The sequence below is a fragment of the Pleurodeles waltl genome, chromosome 11, assembly GCF_031143425.1.
Source record: "Pleurodeles waltl isolate 20211129_DDA chromosome 11, aPleWal1.hap1.20221129, whole genome shotgun sequence".
Classification (NCBI taxonomy): Eukaryota; Metazoa; Chordata; class Amphibia; order Caudata; family Salamandridae; genus Pleurodeles; species Pleurodeles waltl.
In genome coordinates, this window is record NC_090450.1 from 549,181,085 (window position 1) to 549,199,864 (window position 18,780).

General features: G+C 42.2%; 1 long non-coding RNA gene across 3 annotated transcripts in view; it reads right to left on the reverse strand.

Moving 5' to 3' along the window:
* The window catches only part of LOC138266640 (uncharacterized), a 197,916-nt gene that overhangs the window by 66,620 nt on the left and 112,516 nt on the right, over nt 1–18,780 (reverse strand). For 2 of the 3 annotated variants that reach the window (XR_011199593.1, XR_011199592.1), the window contains exon 3: nt 5,281–5,413. This is a non-coding gene — a long non-coding RNA (uncharacterized lncRNA). Of the gene's footprint in view, nt 1–5,280; nt 5,414–14,919; nt 15,000–18,780 lie in introns of those variants that run through there. The other variant, XR_011199594.1, reaches the window with a different exon arrangement.

Here is an 18,780-nt window from a genome sequence, read left to right on the forward strand (position 1 = left end):
AGAAACCTCAGATGTTGTGACTGCCAAATCGAAATGCAGTAGATTTACCACCATCAGTGTTATGCTGGATCAAGATCTGACACAGTGGTGCTTCGAAATTCTGCCAGTAAAACTATTAGAATTAGATGTACTACACTTTTGACCAGGCATTGTGACATGCAAGTCAGAGTTGTGCGATAGAAAGCAATGCAATAACAGCATTTATCAGCTTCTGCATGCAGACTTTTTTGTGTGCCAAAGCGTTGCTACTAGCACGCCACAAATTAGCTTTGCATCTCGCACCAACAAACCCTTTTTAATGTATGGTTTGGGGAAGGAATTCACGTTTGGGAGTAGCACCGACAGTGATGAAATAGAGGTTAACTAGCTGCACCGACCAGTGCAGAATTTGCGGATACAACATCAGATTGGAGCAAAAGATTACGATACACACTTTTTTCTCTTGCAGTGAGATTAGGAGTAGGTGACACATTCTGGTGAAATGCAAAACTCTCAAAATCCATCCACCTAAAAAAAAATTGCAGAACAAATTTGCCATTTTTGTGGCAAATTTGTTCAGCTTGGTGGACTTTTCTGAATTTCACAGAATTTTTATGTTCATCTAACCCACATCAACTAAACAACACTCTAAATTGTTGCAATCAAACAAAACGTTTTTGTTTTTGACAAAGGGGTAAAACCAAAAAATCAGTTAGTTGTTTCTTTTTACTTCTGCTCTTTGTGCAATATAAATCAATAATTCACCTACTTAGGAGTCTCCAGGATTCAAATCAGTCAAACAAAGCATTTGTGGGGGTGTTGTTAGCTAGAATACCCCTCATTACCCATGGCTATGTCTTTAAGGTTGTGGGGAAAATAACACTCTCTCTTAAATGTGGCTTCTCAGATAGTCTGGTCAAGAGGCTTGAAAGTGGCTATGTGTATGATCTGTGGACAGCGCTCACATGTGTATACCAGTTTTGGAGTCATCCTTTCCAAGGATTACAAAATCGAATGCACTTATTATTTTGCATAAAGTGCAAAAGGAATCCACACTGTTTATAGACTTTTGTTATAATACTTTTATACTTTTGAGTCATAAGTGGTATTAAAGTATTGCCAGGGGTAGCAAAGTTGATGCAAATTGTTGGAAGGGAGCACACAATACTAATTATTCAATATGTTATAACTGGTGATCCTGTTACTCTGAGATTCACCCAGATCACACACTTGTTTTAGAAATCACTTAAAGTAGTTCTCTGAATAAGAACACATATGCTTTTTCATACATCCGCCATGAAGTTTTCATTTATATTTCAGTTCTAGGATGTCACAAAGTTTCATTGAACCAAGCGAGTCGATTATACAGAGATTGACACAATGGATTTGTGTCATATGAAAACTAGCTAAATGTAATGCAAATGATAAAAAACTAAAAGAGTTATTTTTTGTCTGAGATATCAACACTTCTGCACCCACCTGTAAGAACAGGCAGAGCAAAAAGATCTAGGTCCTTATTACGACTTCGGCGGTCTTTTTCAAAGACCGCCAAAGCCGCGGGTGCCATCATACCGCCACTGCTGGCAGTATGATTGCCGCCCTATTAGGAGATTTCTGCTGGGCCAGCGGATGAAAACAGCACTTCCGCCCACTGGCCCAGCGGAAAACTCACCACAACATTGAAGCCGGCTCGTAATCGAGCCGGCGGCAATGTTGAGGTCCGCTGGGTGCAGCAGCACCATTGCGCATTTCACTGCCCGTAATTCGGGCAGTGAAATTCGCGATGGGGCTGTGCATAGGGGTCTCTGAACTGCCCATGCCAAGTCCATGGGCAGTGCAGGGGTCCCCAGGGGCCCAACAATGCTCCCATTATGCCAACCTCTCCATGGCGGTGTTTACCACCATGGAAAGGCTGGCGGATGGGGACTCATAATCCCCAGGGCAGCGCTGCTTGCAGTGCTGCCCTGGCGGATTACAACTGCCGGGACCGCCAGGCTGCAGGCTGGCTGCAGCCTGGTGGTGTCGAGGGTATGACTGTGGTGGCGGTTTTAAGCTTCCAAGATGGTATCCATAAGTATTGTTAACTTAGTCAGAAATGAGTGGGAACAGTTAAATGCTTCTTGACATTGAGGAAATGAGCGAGGATTAGGCCCATCAAATAAAGCCTGAACCCACATTACACCTTTTTGTCTCCAGAATTTCCAGTATATGGGTTTATTTTTATAGTGATAAGATGGTTTATACCATAAAGGAGAAGGTAGAAAGGAATATCGAGAAATATTATGAGGTTGAGAATGAGGTTTCAAGAAGGAAGAAGTATACTTGAACAAAGGTGAAGAGAGGATAATATTTTTAGAAGTGAATGTAAGATCTTCGTTGGGAGAGAACAGCTTGAGAAAAGAGTGCTCAATGTCAAGCCGCAAATGAGTGAAGGGGTAAGGTAGGTTATGATGTAATTTAGACACTTGCCTGAGAGAGAAAGCTTTATGATATGACCAAATATCTGGAACATTACCTTAACCTTCCAGCTTGGTTTTCTTTAGATGGAACAGTGATATTATAGACTTTTTGTTATGCCAAAGAAATTTAGAGAGAAGTGAATCCACTTTTCTAAAAAAATGGGCGAGGGATGTAAACTGGAATCATGGAAAAAATATATAACAGGAGTATTGATCATTTTTATGGAACCACGATGACCCAACCAAGAAAGGAATAAGGGTTCCAGGAAGCTAATTGTTTATCAATTTCATTTGTTCCTTTTTCCATGTTCATGTTAACCCATTCTTTGATGGAGTTAGTAAACAAAATGCCTAAGTATTTAATCTTAGAAGTATTCCAGTGAAACCCAGTAAACAGAAAAGAATGCTTAATACAAAATTTAGTAAAAGGGAATACCTTTCTTTGTCTGAAATGAGTTTATATCTTAAAACTAAAGAGAATTGAGATAATTCATGGAGAAGGGCAGAGATTGTGCTAACTAGGTTAGAAAGAAAAAAGATAATGTCATTTGCATAAGCCTAAAATGTTAGATGTTTATTGTCATACTAAAAACCGTAAATAAGGTTATTGTTACGTATTTTGGAGAGAAAAGGTTCAAGGGCTAAGATAAAAAAGAGGGGAGACAATGGAAAACCATGGCCAACACCTCTTTGTAAAGGAAACCAATGTGACCTCCAACCATTAACTAAGACAGCGGCCATGGGAGCTTTACAAAGAAGAGGTATAAATAATAAAATGTTGGGTCAAAACCCGTGCCAAGTAAGAGATTTGAGTAAAAAGGACAAGTCAATTCTATCAAAAGCCTTTTCTGCAACAATAGAAACAGCAGCTAAGGAATTACAAAGAGAGGAGACTTTACTCAAAACATTAAAAAATAATCTAGAGGGCTAAGCGACCATTGCCAATTCCAGATTGTTCGTTGCCAATTAGTTTGGGTGAGATAGGAACTAGTCTCAAAGCAAGTAACTTAGCAAAAATGTTATAATCGGCATTTGCAAGGGAAAATAATTGTTAAACTGTGTAGGGTCACGACCATCTTTATGAATGAGACATATAGTGGCTTCTTGAAATGTGTCTCCAGCTGAGCCAGAAGTATAAAAACATTGAAAAAGCTGCAAGCGTTTAGGGAGGAGTAAGTTGGAAAAATGTAAATAAAATTAAACAGTGAAACAATCAGGTCCTGGGGATTTACATTTTTTGAGTTATGTGAGAGAATTGAGAATTTCTGAAAGAGATATATCATATTCAAGGGATGCAAAGTTAATGTTACCCTGGTTTGGATAAAGGATGCCTTGTAAATACAATTCTATAAGAGAGGATTGTGGAGGAGATTCTGGAATAAATAGGTTTTGATAAAACAATTCTGAATTCTTCTAGAATATCTTGATCTTTTGACAACTGTTTCCCAGTAGAAGAACGGACAGGATCTATAATAGATCATAATTTACAAATATTTAAATAATTAGCTAGAAGTTTTCCAACCTTATTATGACCACCACAGTATCTAGCAGAACTATGAAGTAATATTGAGGATGCACTATCTGTGGTTATTTTATTAAATTGAAAGTTTACACATATACATTCTTGATATGTAGTTTATGAAGCTGAAGTATACAACTGGTGTTCTAAACATTTAATATTGGATAATAAGGACTTAAGATGTAAGGCAAAAATGTTCTTGTTTGAGACAAAATCAATCATGTACCCGCATGCTGCAGCTTTAAAAGTATTGCACACTAGTTGAGGATATGGATGTGCTCCCCCATTAGTTGTTAAAAAATCATCTATAAAAGTAGCAGAGGAGGAAGAGAAAACTGGATCAAGTTAAAGAGAATTATTAAACCTCCATTTGTAGGATCTGGGATGTACTGAGAGTAGGTCCATATCTGTAACCACTGTAGCATGGTCAGAAATAACAATAGGCTCAATAGTTTAATTAAATGAGATTTTGAGATAATGATTTACTAACAAAAATATGATCTAAGCTTGTGAGAGTGCCATGAGTAGGAGCGTAAAACAAAAACTCTTGTATGGAAGGATTACATAGACTCAGTGCATCTATTAAGTGACTTTATGATATGGTTGAAATAAACTGCTTAAGAGCTTTATGAGGAACAAATTTAACTTGAGTTTTATGATTTAGAAAATATTTTAAATTTGATTACAGTTCCTACCTAGAATGAAAAACTCATCAGCATATTGAAGGCATTTTGGAGACAATAGACCAACATGAATAATCCGGTTGGGTGTGGCCATAAACATTAAAAACAGTCAAAGAAATGCCATTAATAAGCAACTTAACTATTATCCAATGACCTTCTGAACCTGTTTCTTGAGTTACTATAGAACATTTCAGTTTTTTGTGGCATAAAATAACTACGCCGTTCTTCTTATTCAATGTAGGTAAGACAAAGACTGAACCAAACCAGCTCTTTTTTAGTGTTAAGGCTTCTGTTTCTGTAAGATGAGTCTCTTGAAGAAGAACTAGGCCAGAGGTGTAGGGAGCTAAACGAGACAGAATTCTTTGCCTTTTCATAGGATTAACAAACTCTTTCACATTCCAAAAAATAACTTTGATTTTATAAAACCTTCAATATATATAGAACTATTCAGTCTACATTTACATCTAGAAAAGTAAGAACTACAAAAAGCATGTGGTGAAGATGGGTGTAAATAAAGCACATGTAGCAAGAGACAGGGAGGGGAGAGAAAAGAACAGGGAGAAAAATAAGGAGAATCAGAAAATGAATCAAAACAATGGAGGACAGTACATGTAAAAAATTGACAACTGAAAAAACATACCTTAATGTGAAAAAGAAGAAAATATGGGACGGTGACGCACAATGAAGACGGCACATCCACCTAGGAGCAAGGCACCACACCGGGATGGTATATGGGTTAAATGGGGAATAAAAATAAAAGGAGTCTTGATTTTCTATAGAGAAAATATGAAAAGAAGAGAAAAAGAAAAGTAATGAGCATTAAAATAACAATCATCTAGTCAGAACCTGTAGAAAAAGGGAATTTTATAGAAACATTTCAATAAAACAGCATGGCATCTCAATACCCAGAAGGGCCATCAGTGTCCATTGAGTTTGTAAAGTGAGAATTAATGAAGACTTTAAGTCTGGCTGGATCATCAAATGATGTACTTTTGTTCTGGTAAGTGGCTCTGAAGGTACAAGGATGAAATAAGCCATAGCGAGCATCTAAATTAAATGAAACACAGGATGATTGCTAAGAAATTCCTTGTGTCTGTTGGCAGCAATGATGACTATATCCTGAAAGTGAACAATCTTCGCACCGAACCACATAAGTTACTTTTTAGACTTGGCAGCATTTAGAACTGTCAATAAATCTGTAAACTTCAGACACAGAATAATCTCTCCATGAGTTTTAACAGGAGCCACTTATGAAGATAAACAAGGGCCTAGTCTAAGAACACATTGGATATTTAGTGTTGTGGAAGATGGCAGCTTAAGAGGTTTCAGCAGGAATGAAGTAAAGGTTACCAAGTCCTCTCCTACAATACCTTAAGGAAGACCATAAATACATAGATTGTTACGTATATTTCTATTTTCTAAATCCTCCGAATTGTTTTCAACATAAAGATATACTTTTCAAGATCTGCAATTTTAGTTGTTTCATCTTGAAGGTCACTAACACGCTGTTCCACCGACGTTAGTCTAAACTCCATAGAGGACCATTTTGCATCCAGGGATTGAATCTGTGTATTTGATTCCTCTATGAATGGCCTCAAGGCTCTTATTTCGACTAGCAAAGTTCGTAAAGAAATAGAGGAAGTTGTTTTATCTGGAGAAGGAGGGTCTTGTTTTAGTCTTTCACTGGTGGCCTAGGGTGTTTGTTATTTTAATGGAGTAACATTTGTAGTTACAAAACGTGGATGTCCAGAATGAGCCACAACTAATGAAGAACTAGCACCTTTCATTGAAATTCACTTGAAGACAAGTCTGAGTCTGAAATTTTGATAGGGAGACTTTTATTAGACAGTGGTAATTTGTAAAGTCTGCCCATAAAAGGAGGCAACAGAACACCCAAAAAAGGAGAAGAGTACTGAAATGTGAGAAAAGCTTTTTCTTTTTTGCTTTTACAATTGAAGAAGAAGGAACATTGGGGGTTATTCTAACTTTGGAGGAGTGTTAATCCGTCCCAAAAGTGACGGTAAAGTGACGGATATACCACCAGCCGTATTACGAGTTCCATAGGATATAATGGACTTGTAATACGGCTGGTGGTAAATCCGTCACTTTTCCGTCACTTTTGGGACGGATTAACACCTCCTCCAAAGTTAGAATAACCCCCATTGTCACTGCTGCCAAATATAAAAATTGTTCAAATATGAGTTTAAATGGCATTCAAATTTTGGCAACAGAAAATCAGCTGGAGAGGCATTTGTATTCCACAACAGTTAGTTTAAAGATAAAGGCTACCACTAAATTGATGGGTTACACACACTAATCAGGAAACAGAGGGGGTCATTATGACAAAGGTGGTGAGTGTAAATGTGGAGGTAGTACCGCTAACAGGCTGGCAGTCCATACCACCACATTATGAGAATGGCGGGTTGCCTGCAGCCAACCCGCCACTTCTCCACTTATACTGCCATGGCGGTATTAGCCGCTGGGCCGGAGATGTCAATCTCTAGCCCGTCAGCCGGCAGAGTACCGGCGGCATTATGAGTCTGCCTATCACCATGGTTTTCGTAGCATTAGCCTGTCACTGGTAGGTGACTCCCCCACCCCCTTAACACTCACCAGAAGCCCCACCCACCCCCTTTCATCCAAACTCCCTTCTAACGCCCTCCATCCAAACTCCCTCCCACCCACTCCGATCCTCACACTCACCTCCCACCCCATACACGCACACACCTGCAGACACACACCACGCACACACCCAATCACACAAACTGACATACATGCATTCATACTCGCATACTTCCAGACATGCTCGCACACAATCACACTGACATGCAGACATGCACTCATTTCACCATTCTTACACGCATTCACTCACACGCACACACCCACATAAACAACACAACACACACGGAAGCATTCAGACACACACTCACACACTCAGACACACACACACAACACCCCTCACCCCACCCCCCGTTGGACTTACCTTTTTTGAGGAGTTATTCCGGCAGGGAACGGGAAGGGGCACTGCTACCGCCAGCAGTGCCCGCCAGCAGTGCCCGCCAGGAGAATACTACCAGGCCATACCACAGGTTATGATACGGCTGGCAGCGTTCAACTGGCATGGCGGTGCTGGTGGTAGCAGCCCCAGCTTGCCACTGTATGCCAGTATGAGCACTGCCGGCTTTCCGCCCTTCTTGTGGCGGAAGTCCGGCAGTGATCATTATATGGTGGACAGATAGTAGCCGCGGAGACGGTATGTTGGCGGCCGTCACCACGGTGATAGGCAGTTTTTACTAATAACCACCTTAATATGCAGCATTTCCAGTCAACGAAGTGTTGTATAGAGAGCTCCTGTTGAAGTAGAAATCAAAATGGTGGCCATGAAGTAACGAGCGATGCCATTCACTTGTTTGGAGTGAGAATCTGAAAATTCATCATCCGGTGAAGAATCCTTCAAATCCTGAAGGTTTCTGAAATAGGAGGCTGCTGTTTTTGCCCTCTAAACACTGCACAGAGTGCCAGAAGTTGCAGAAAATGATCCCAGTGAGGAGCGGAGCCTCAGCATCAGGTGGCCATCTTATGCATGGCCTAGGAGACTTGTTTTAAATCATTGATTCAATGTCTCATACTTTCCAATTGTGATTTCTGAAATAATTTTCACTTTACCATCTTGTGCGGCTTAGAAACTGTTTTTTTTTACTTTGTGGTAAGTATAATTCCTTTTTCGTTAACTGTGAAGATACAAAACAATTTGCTGATATGTGTTTTGCTCTGCCTTATCTTGCCAGAGAGCTGTCTCAAGATGGATATTTTCTGTTGTCTTGATGAATATTGCTTTGAACTGTGAGGCTAGTGGTGTTTTGTGGCTATCTTGTATCCCCAAATAGGCTGGAGTGGTAAATACTTTGTTTATTCTCCCCTGATTCCGGTCCTTCTCTGCAGCGGCTGCTGTTGCCAATCATACTAGATCAAAACATCACTCCCAGCTGGGTACCAGCACCTCTGAAGTGTCCTTATCATAAAAGTTTAATATACTCACTCACAGTTCTGACTTGGACTAACCAATGAGTATTCCAATGTACTCTTGCAGGTGTGAGACACCATGAATCTTCAAAGTATTACTTTTGGGAACTTTGGTGTTCACCCTAGCAGGGAAAGCAGAGACAAAGGGAGCAAATGCATGCATAACTATCTTGTTTATGGCTCAGTAAATAACTACTGCAGAAAACAATTTGAGATGTTCAAAAAACATGTTTACTTCCTATCTCCAGTGATGGAAGATGTTTTTACTTTTCTTGTGAGAGGCTAGTTGGAGGTTCACAGACACCCAATATCAAAATATTGTTTCTATGATGGAAAGGGGGAAAAAGGAGGATATGCAGTGGTATTTAGCAGCTCTTCTGTTGCTTATGGGAGGTTGTAGTAACAGAATGTCAAAAACACTTTAACAATAGTTCTCTGTATATTCATATTTTGTATCAGTAGATTAGAGAAAGTGCCTAAGCCCTCAGAGTGCCTTTTCATACTTCTGTGCATTATCTCTTTATTATAGTGTCCTTATGTTTGTGACCTGAATTAGTTAAATTCATTTGGACTTGCTTTTTTGTATCTTCTGACCCTTGCAATCTTCCTCCTGATAGAAGACGTCTATGGTGGTGAGTTGAAGAGAGCATGTTAAATACTCACCCAGATGTCCACTCTCCAAGGGCCACATATATAAAAGTTTTGCGAGTCCCAAATCGGTCGCACCGCTATTTGGGACCGTGCAAAAAGCGAAATGGTATGTTCCAATGCCATTTCGGAGTCCCAAATAGCGATGCGACTAATTACCGACTCGCAATTGTGACTTTAAAATTCGACTCGCAATTAAGAAAACGCAAATTGCGAGTCGCAAACCGAATGTACAAGGCAGTCGCAAAAAGCCCGATTTTCATACCCAGATTAGCACTGATACCAAACAGGTGGTAACCAGAACCAAAGTATAAAAGGAGACCCAGAAGGCATCTGGATTTCTCAAACTGCACTATATGTGATTGCATGGAGTATGCAAGTCCAGGCTGCCCAGCAGAGGAGGAGGAGGCAGAGACAGGAGAGGATATACCGAACCAGGCAGACCTTATTTCAACAAACTGAGGACAAGATTTATGGTAAATACAAACTGAGTAGCGCAGTTATCTTGGAGATTATTGAACTGCTGAAACCTCAGCTAGAATGCCAGACAATGCGCGGCTGCTCTATCCCCACACATGTGGAAGTGCTCTGCTCACTGCACATCTTGGCCTCGGGTAGCTACCAGTGGGGATTCTTTAGACAGTTCTTAGATGCCATACTCGCACACATGTCCAGATATATATACCTTCCCAGGAATGAGGAGGAAATTAACAGCACCAAGTTGGACTTCTACAGAATTGCCAACTTCCCCCATGTAATAGGGTATGTGGGCTGGACAGATATACCAATTTGCCCACCAGCAAATATGGAATATCTGTTCCGCAATAGGAAATGTACCCACTCACTAAACATCCAGATGGTATGTGATGCCCATAATGTCATTACTGACATAGTGTCTACATTTTCAGGGAGTACACATGATGCATACATATTCAGGCACAGTGGGATACACCGACGCCTAGAACGTGGGGAGTTTGATGAAGGATATTTATTAGGTACTGTGATGTCTTAAATACATGTCACTGCATAACCACGTGAAACCATGCTCATATCTGCTCTTTTGTCACACAGTTGACAGTGCATATGCTCTGAGGCCATGGTTACTCACCCCATACCAAACAGCTGCCAATCTGATTGAGAGGCGCTATAACATAGTACATCGGCGAACCAGAACTATCATTGAGAGGACCTTTGGCTTGTTGAAGTGACGTTTCTGATGCCTGCACAAAAGTGGAGGGGCACTCCAGTATGCCCCAGAAACTGCATGCAAGATCGGAGGATGAGGAGCAAGAGCTACCACACCGACTGCCTGGGAATGGTAGCATTGCATTGGAGGGTAGACAGAGACGGGACCACATTGCAACTCACTACTTTGGCAGGTACGTGGCAACTGTGACAACACTCACAAATGTAAGACACACATAGCCAGGTTGTGCAGTACAAAAAAAAAACATTTAATGTCAGGAGTGTAATAATGAACTGTTGACGTCTAAACAGCAAGAAAAAAGTAAAATGTAATGTCTGACACATTTACATCATGTGCCTCAGGCAAATCCCAGATTAGCAAAATCACACCCTCCTGCAACTAAGGCCACTATGGCCCGATCTTGGTTGGTCCCCTGATCCTTGGAGGGCACTGCTACTCTGCAGGATGCCTGCATCTGAGGCAGAAACGCTGCTCACGCTGGAGATGGAGATGTCCTCACTATCCTGAGGGGTATCGCTAATGCCCCTTGCTGCCTGGGTGGTCTCTATTAGGTCCACTGCATGACTGATGCACCCTAGTCCCCTTGCTACATCACCGGCAAAATGCCCAAGTTCCACCTGTAGCTTTACGGTGCACCTTGACAGGCAGGTTGTAGTGGTTGCAAGGCGGCCAATAGACTGACTCAGCCAGTCCAAACGGGCAGCAGTGTTGCGCTCTCTGCGCCTTGCATGGGCCCTATCTGCCACCATTTCCCTGACCTGGTCAATAATGGAGGTGGTGAGGTTTGCCATGTTATTGATCATGGTGGTGAACTGTGTGTCAGCATTGGCAAAACCCTGTGAAAGGGTCTGTTGCAGTCTGTGCAGGTTCCTATTCATTAACCGCATACGTTTATTTTGCAGGTGGTGACTGCTCAGTAAGAATGCCTCCAGTCCTAGGAATTGTTCACCTGTGACATCCTCCTCACCTGCTGACTGTGTTTAACATCGCCATCTCCGCCCACACCCAGCTGACCTATGTGACCGACTCACACTCATCTGTGGCCCCGGTGTTAAGTTGCCTGTCTCAGTGTCCATATCTGTCTCCACGGTGGTCTCACCTGCATGGTGGACAAGTGGTGTGGCCATGCACTCCCCTGCTGTTACACTGGCAGCCTCGTCTGCTGTGATGGTGGCAGATTCTTATCCTTGCACAGCAGGGTCATTGGTGGGTAGTTGTGGTAGACCTGTGGGACACAGGAGATACAGGGCCTGATTCTAATTCTGGCGGGCGGCGGAGGCCGCCCGCCAGAATTCCGCCCCCATAATACCGCTCCGCGGTCAGAAGACCGCAGAGGGTATTATGAGTTTTTCCCTGGGCTGGCGGGCGGTCTCCAAAAGACCGCCCGCCAGCCCAGGGAAAAACTCCCTTCCCACGAGGATGCCAGCTCGTAATCGAGCCGGCGGAGTGGGAAGGTGCGACGGGTGCAGTAGCACCCGTCGCGTATTTCAGTGTCTGCAAGGCAGACACTGAAATACCTTGCGGGCCCTCTTACGGGGGCCCCTGCCGTGCCCATGCCATTGGCATGGGCACGGCAGGGGCCCCCAGGGGCCCCGCGACCCCCCCTACCGCCATCCTGTTCATGGCGGCTTTCCCGCCATGAACAGGATGGCGGTAGGGGGGGTCAGAATCCCCCATGGCGGCGCAGCAAGCTGCGCCGCCATGGGGGATTCTGAGGGCAGCGGTAAACCGGCGGGAGACCGCCGGTTTACCCTTTCTGACCGCGGCCAAAGCGCCGCGGTCAGAATGCCCTGCGGGGCACCGCCGGCCTGTCGGCGGTGCTCCCGCCGACCCTCGCCCCGGCGGTCGAAGACCGCCGGGGTTAGAATCAGGCCCACACTGTCAGTGCCTCTCATATGTGGTGTATCAAAATAAATATTCTTCAAAAGTTGGACTACTGTACTACATTGCCCATAATGCATTGTTCTGTAGGTTGCAGTATAGGCATGGAGCAAATCTGGAGGATACATGCTTTTGTGCACTGTGGTTATGTGCATGGTGCATTGAATGGTGTAAATAAGTGATTTTTGCTACTTACTTTTGGATGTTCCCGGTGCAAAACTGTCCAGGTCTCCAATTCCTACCACAGCCTCCGGCTCCAAAGTGGTCTCCACCATGCTCTCAATGGCTGTAGGAGGTGGTACTGTGGATGGTCCTCCTCCAATTCCATGCACCTCCCTCATCTGCTCTGCCACCCTTTCTTTGGTCCTGGACCTGAGGTTGTACCACCTTTTGCGGACCTCATCAATGGTGCGATGGCTGACTCCAGTCGCATTGATTTTACTCAGGATGTCCTGCTAGATCTTCTTCTTTTGTGTGTCAGGGACACTCATTAATGCCTTGCCAAACAAGACCTCATGGTGCAGGCAGCACTCCTCAGTTAGGACCTCCAGCTCCTTTTCTGAAAACTTTGGTTTCCTCTTCCTCCCTGCAGTGGGTGTCTCCTTGTCCTGGGCTGACATAGCTGTAGTTACTCCTCTCACCTAGGTGTGCCTCTGCTGACTGTGCTGGGTAGACTCCTCCCTGTTCCATGGGGGGTACTTCCTGGTTCTGAAGTCATCACTCAGAACCAGGAAGTGTGTTTTCTCCTATCTTATTTACACCGCTCGCAATTTGCGACCCTGTTGCAATTTGCGACTCCGGACCACACCCTTGTGCAATTTGCAATTTGCAATTTCACAAATTGTGGTGAGACTCTACATCGAATCGCAAAATGGTATTGCGATTTCTACCTACATCCCGGTTTGCGAGTTGGAAATAGCAATTCGCAATGAGTCGCTATTTCCGACTCGCAATTCTTTAGCTTCGTATACGTGGCCCTAAGTTCAGAAGCTGTTGAATTTATTTAGAATGTTACTTATTTTGCCAACCAAAGATGGGTGAAAAGCAGAGGTGAAACTACGTGTTACAGGCATACAGGCATTCAATTCTGCGACCTGAAATGCATATGCAGATTTTTAAAGTGAGTTACCCCACTGAAATACCTTAAACAGACTGGAACCTGAGGCATGTGCAAGAGTCTTATGAAGTCCCCTTATGTTCTCCGATTATCTCTGGAGCAATTGGAACCTGTGACCCTGGACCTTGTGTAAAACAGATCATACAGTGGGAATATAGGCAACATAAAATAGGTTATGTGATGGTTGCCTGTACCCTGAAGATTAGATGAATATCTCAGCAGCAGGCATATGAACCTTTGAGCAATGTACCAGGGCATGTTTCCACAGACACATACAAACTCTTACATATCTTACTAGCATTCTGATGTGTGAGCAGCATGCTACATTCTTGCATGCAGTCTTATTGCAACTGGAACTAAGCCATTCCAATGTACACATGCAATAACAGCACAAGAATAAGTACAAAGAATTCCCACAAATCGTGGCCTTAACCAAAGATGTACCTTGGCCCATTTACTTTTATATTTATATACAAATGACATGTTAATAACCATTAAAATGGCAAGAACATTTTCCCCCAGACTGGGCCACCCTCAAATTCCAATACTTCTATATGCTGATGACACTGTCCTACTGGACAGCAGTCCGATAGGTCTCAAATGCTCCTTGCAGTCTCTTCATGAATATAGCAATGTTATTAACCTTAAGACATATGTAAATTAAATATAGATAATGATATTTGGGAACAAACAGAAACAACATCTTTGGAATATATATCGTGGGAAATAAAACTGAACAAATGTATGTGTACTAATATCTGGGAGTGTGACAAAACAAGACTAGGAACTATATATATCCCCTCAAAGCTGTAATTTTCAAAGTGAGTCACTACCAATTTAAGCAAAGGTAGCTTTACCAAAAATTATACAGCCAACAGCAAAATCAATTTTACAAATGTTTAAGCCCAAATTCATCCCATCTGTGACATATGGACTTAGCTATAGAGAAAAATTACATGTGGGGTTAGAGAAGTATTGAGTATTGTCATACACTTTATAATCAGCATTCAATTTTTGTGCCCTTATAGCAAGCTGTTTTGCTTCACTGCAGACCGAGCTAAAACACACTGAAAAGAGTCAAAAGAATCTAGGGAATGCACCTCTTAGTCTAAAGAAGATATTTTTTTAATCACCCTGCAGGGCTCGTAAAGGAAGGTCAGAACAACTGAAAGTGCACCTTTAAAATGTGTGCAACAATAAAGAGACAACATGTACAAATAATCTTTCAGTCTATAAACAGCAAATATATACATGCAAAGGTACAGATACCTCTATATATATATATATATATATATATATATATGTATATATATATATATATGTATATATATATATATATATATATATATATATATATATAATCATACACAATGTAAAGCAAATAATTAGTAAAAAATAATCACCATAGGCCACAGCTGCTTCTTCATTTTTCTCTCAGTAGCTTCAAGCCGTAGACTCCAGGATCGACTATGGAAAAGAAAGAGATCTACCCTCACGGGATGTCAGGCATTTGATGTCTCAATCCTGGCTAAAGTCTCTGAATCTCCCACTGTCAATCCTGGGTCTCCTATATACCTTAAACAAGTCAGAGAGGAGGTTTCTAGAACCACCCCCACTCACTGTTATTCATAGCTACTTCAGGTCAGCTTTGAAAGAAACACATTGGAACTGGCCAGGTTCCCAAGGCGTGCCACCCAAAGCTAAAACCGTTCCCTGCCGTACCATAAACATCATCACAGTACATCCTTATCTTGCTGACTGACTGACTCCTCCATGTTATGTTTTAGGCCTTAATGAGAAGGAACACGCAGACACGCAGAATAAAAACATGAACGAAAAAACACGTTGCTTGCATAACATGCTGTGCACAGAAAAATACTTGCACCTTTAACGTGGCGGAGAAGCTAAGGCTAAGCTGAATACAAACTGGAGTCTGTAAATTGTGACCGCTTATGTGGGGGTGGACAGATAAGCCAAGTGCAAAGTGGTGCAATAGGGAGTCAGTAGTTAAAACACAAATATCATTACACCAGCTAAGGGCCAAAATAAAACTTTGGCGGATGGGATTCTCCATCACAAATGTGAGGGATAGCCCAACCACCATAATGCAAGTGCACTATATTCAATGGCACTTGTAATGTGGAGGAAGGGATATCCGTCATGTTTGTGATGGAGTGTCTTATCTGCCAAAATCTATACAAGGCCCTAAGAATTGAATTCGGATTTTTAAATATGGGTGATATTTTGGATTTGTAGATTTGTACATTATTGCCACCATCTGCGTTCCTCTCAGAAAGAACATGAAAGGATATCATTTGGGATGATGTGGGATGATGTGCTAAACCCTTCTTGTGCTCTATGGCCAAATGGCCTCAACAATGTACATCAATTTCCCCTGAAGTTAGCAATGGTAGAAGACTGCAAAAGAACTTGGAATATGTTATTTTGAAAAAAGGCAATTGAAGCATGTAATTTTCAGCTTTACAGAGAGAATACCGAGCTATTTACTAAGATTTCTAAAACCATCTGTAAGAGGCAACTTACACTTACAGTTTTTACCAATAGCAAAGCTCAGGGCAGGTTGGAAACATCAAAAGGCCTGTGATTGTAACTGCTGTAGGCTATGTGGATACAGGTCTGAATCAATATCATAGTTAATTTATGTCTGTCCCTTCTTGTTAACTCAGTGCAAAATATTAGTACTACCAGTTTTCAATCCAATAGGAAATTGGAACATCGATGAAGCTTTCACCATATGTACTAAAGGCAAGATCATGCAATTGATGTCTCGGCTACTAAAATAATTTGATCTCGCTTTTTTTTAATTACAGCTGAATAATCTAACTGAGTATAGTACATATTGTGATGACAGGGAAAAAAACTGATGTAAGAAAGAGTTCAACACTGAAAGGGAGCACATTATAATATACCCTGATAAGGTTTGTAATATACATTATGGAGGGTCATTAGGACCCCAGCGGTGAGTGGTAATGTGGCAGCAGCACCGCCAGCAGGCTGGCTGTACATGCCGGCACATTATGAGAATGGCGGGGTGGCTGCAGCCAATCTGCTACTTCTCCACTCAGACCGCCAGGGTGGTAGCAGCCGCTATAGTACTGCAGACAACATTTTGAGCCAGCTTACCACCATGGTTTTCGTGGTGTTAGCAATGCCACGAAAACCATGGTGGCAGGCTCTGCCGGTGGTGGCTCACACACCCCCAACACTCCCCAGACACCCCCAAACCCTCCTCCATCCACACCCCCTCCTTCCAATCCCCTCCCTCTCTCCATACACACACACACCTGCAGACACACACCACGCATACACCCACTCACTCACATTGGCATACACACATTCATACACGCATACATCCAGTCATGCTTGCACACATTTGTACACACATTCACACTGACATGCAGACATGCACTCACACTACCATTCTCTCAAACAACACTACACACACACACGCATTCACGCACACACTCACATATTCATGCACACAACCCCACACAAACACACCCAACACCTCCCACCCCCTTCCATGTCGGAAGCCCAACTTACCTTCTTCCAGGTGGTCTTCCAGCAGGGAACGTGAAGGGGCACTGCTACCACCAGCAGCGCCCGCCAGCAGAACACCGCCAGGCCTTATCACAGGTCATGATATGGCTGGTGGCGGTCTACTGGCATGGTGGTGCTGGTGATAGCAGCACCACCTTACCACCATCCACCACTATGATCAATGCCAGATTTCCACATTTCTTGAATTGTTTCAAAATTGGCGTGTATCATACCTGAGCCATTCGTGCCGTGAATGTGGCTTCAACACCAAGTAAGCATATCATAGATCACACAACTTATATAGAGTTAAAATGTATTTGTAGAACACATGCATTAGAATCTAAAATGGGCAGCATTAAGGAGATAGATTGATAGACATTTCAAAGTCTGGCAGGACATATCTGAAAAAATCCTATATAAAATGACTTTTGTTTTTAATTCTATTGTTTACAATTGTTTTTACTGAAATATTTATTTATGCCAATAGTTATTTACTGTTGCTAAAGACATACAGAACACTTAAGTAAAAGTACAGAAATTCTCTGCCATCCTCCTACAAAAGCAAGTGCTTTTCCTTATATTTGGGCTTTTATCAGATATCTAACAACCCTCTCCACTCTCCTATATGGACACACGCACACTACCACATACAGCCAAACACACTTACACCCTTATGTACAAAGCATGGCACCAAAGCCATACAGTGGGCAAAGAACTGCCAAATCAACAGCACTTTCAGACACCACATCCATATACACCCCAGAACTGCTCAGGCAAAAATATACTACACCATCATGTGCATAAGAAAGCATCACTGGATTCTGATGCACATATAGAAATCCTTTTACACCAGATGACGAACGGATAACTGAGATCATCTAATCAAGACGAAATCAGAAAATCCCTTCAACTAATCTACCCATGCATATAAGACCCTACAAACATGTCCCTAGGTTGCGCACCATTTACATCCACATTAACCTATGCAAAACACTGCTTAACTAAGCATTGATTGAGTTCCCTATGTAGTCAAACTCTTACACAACCAAACACCAAAAACAACAGATTTTAATTGATGGACTTCCATGATCCGAACTAAAAGATGCCAATACTCTAGTGTCTAATATCATTCCATGACAATGGTTGTTGAAAATAAAACGTCATAGTGTGGATTTCCTGGATTAATCTCAGCTGCTGGAAATGACTCTGGGCTAAAATGCAGTCCTTCATTCTTTTGTCAACCATGCCACCTCTGACAGGAACCAGCCATATGCAAATTACTCTTGATCCTACTCCAATAAGAACAGTGAAGCCTGAACTCACATCCCCGGTCCCCTCTGAATGGGAGCACAAGAAACCCCAGACCAGTTGCAGCTTATTTTTGCCTCATCAGTCCGGCGCAACTTGAGTCCTATGACACTGTGAACTAGCAATGGTCGATAGCACAATACAAATGTAAATACCAAGGCACAACACATACTTAGTGGTCAGGAATATCTACCTGCAGCTCTTCTTAATGTGCAACTCCTTTCACACCTCCAGAGCTACCATTACTTGGAACTGACTGTGTTTTCGTAATAGTACACCTATTTCTACATCATTTACCCTAGGCTATCAGAAACTCACTGACTGTCTGCAAAAATTACAAAACAAAGTGACCAGAATATGTCTAGACATATCAATGTGCAATCACATAAAATCAG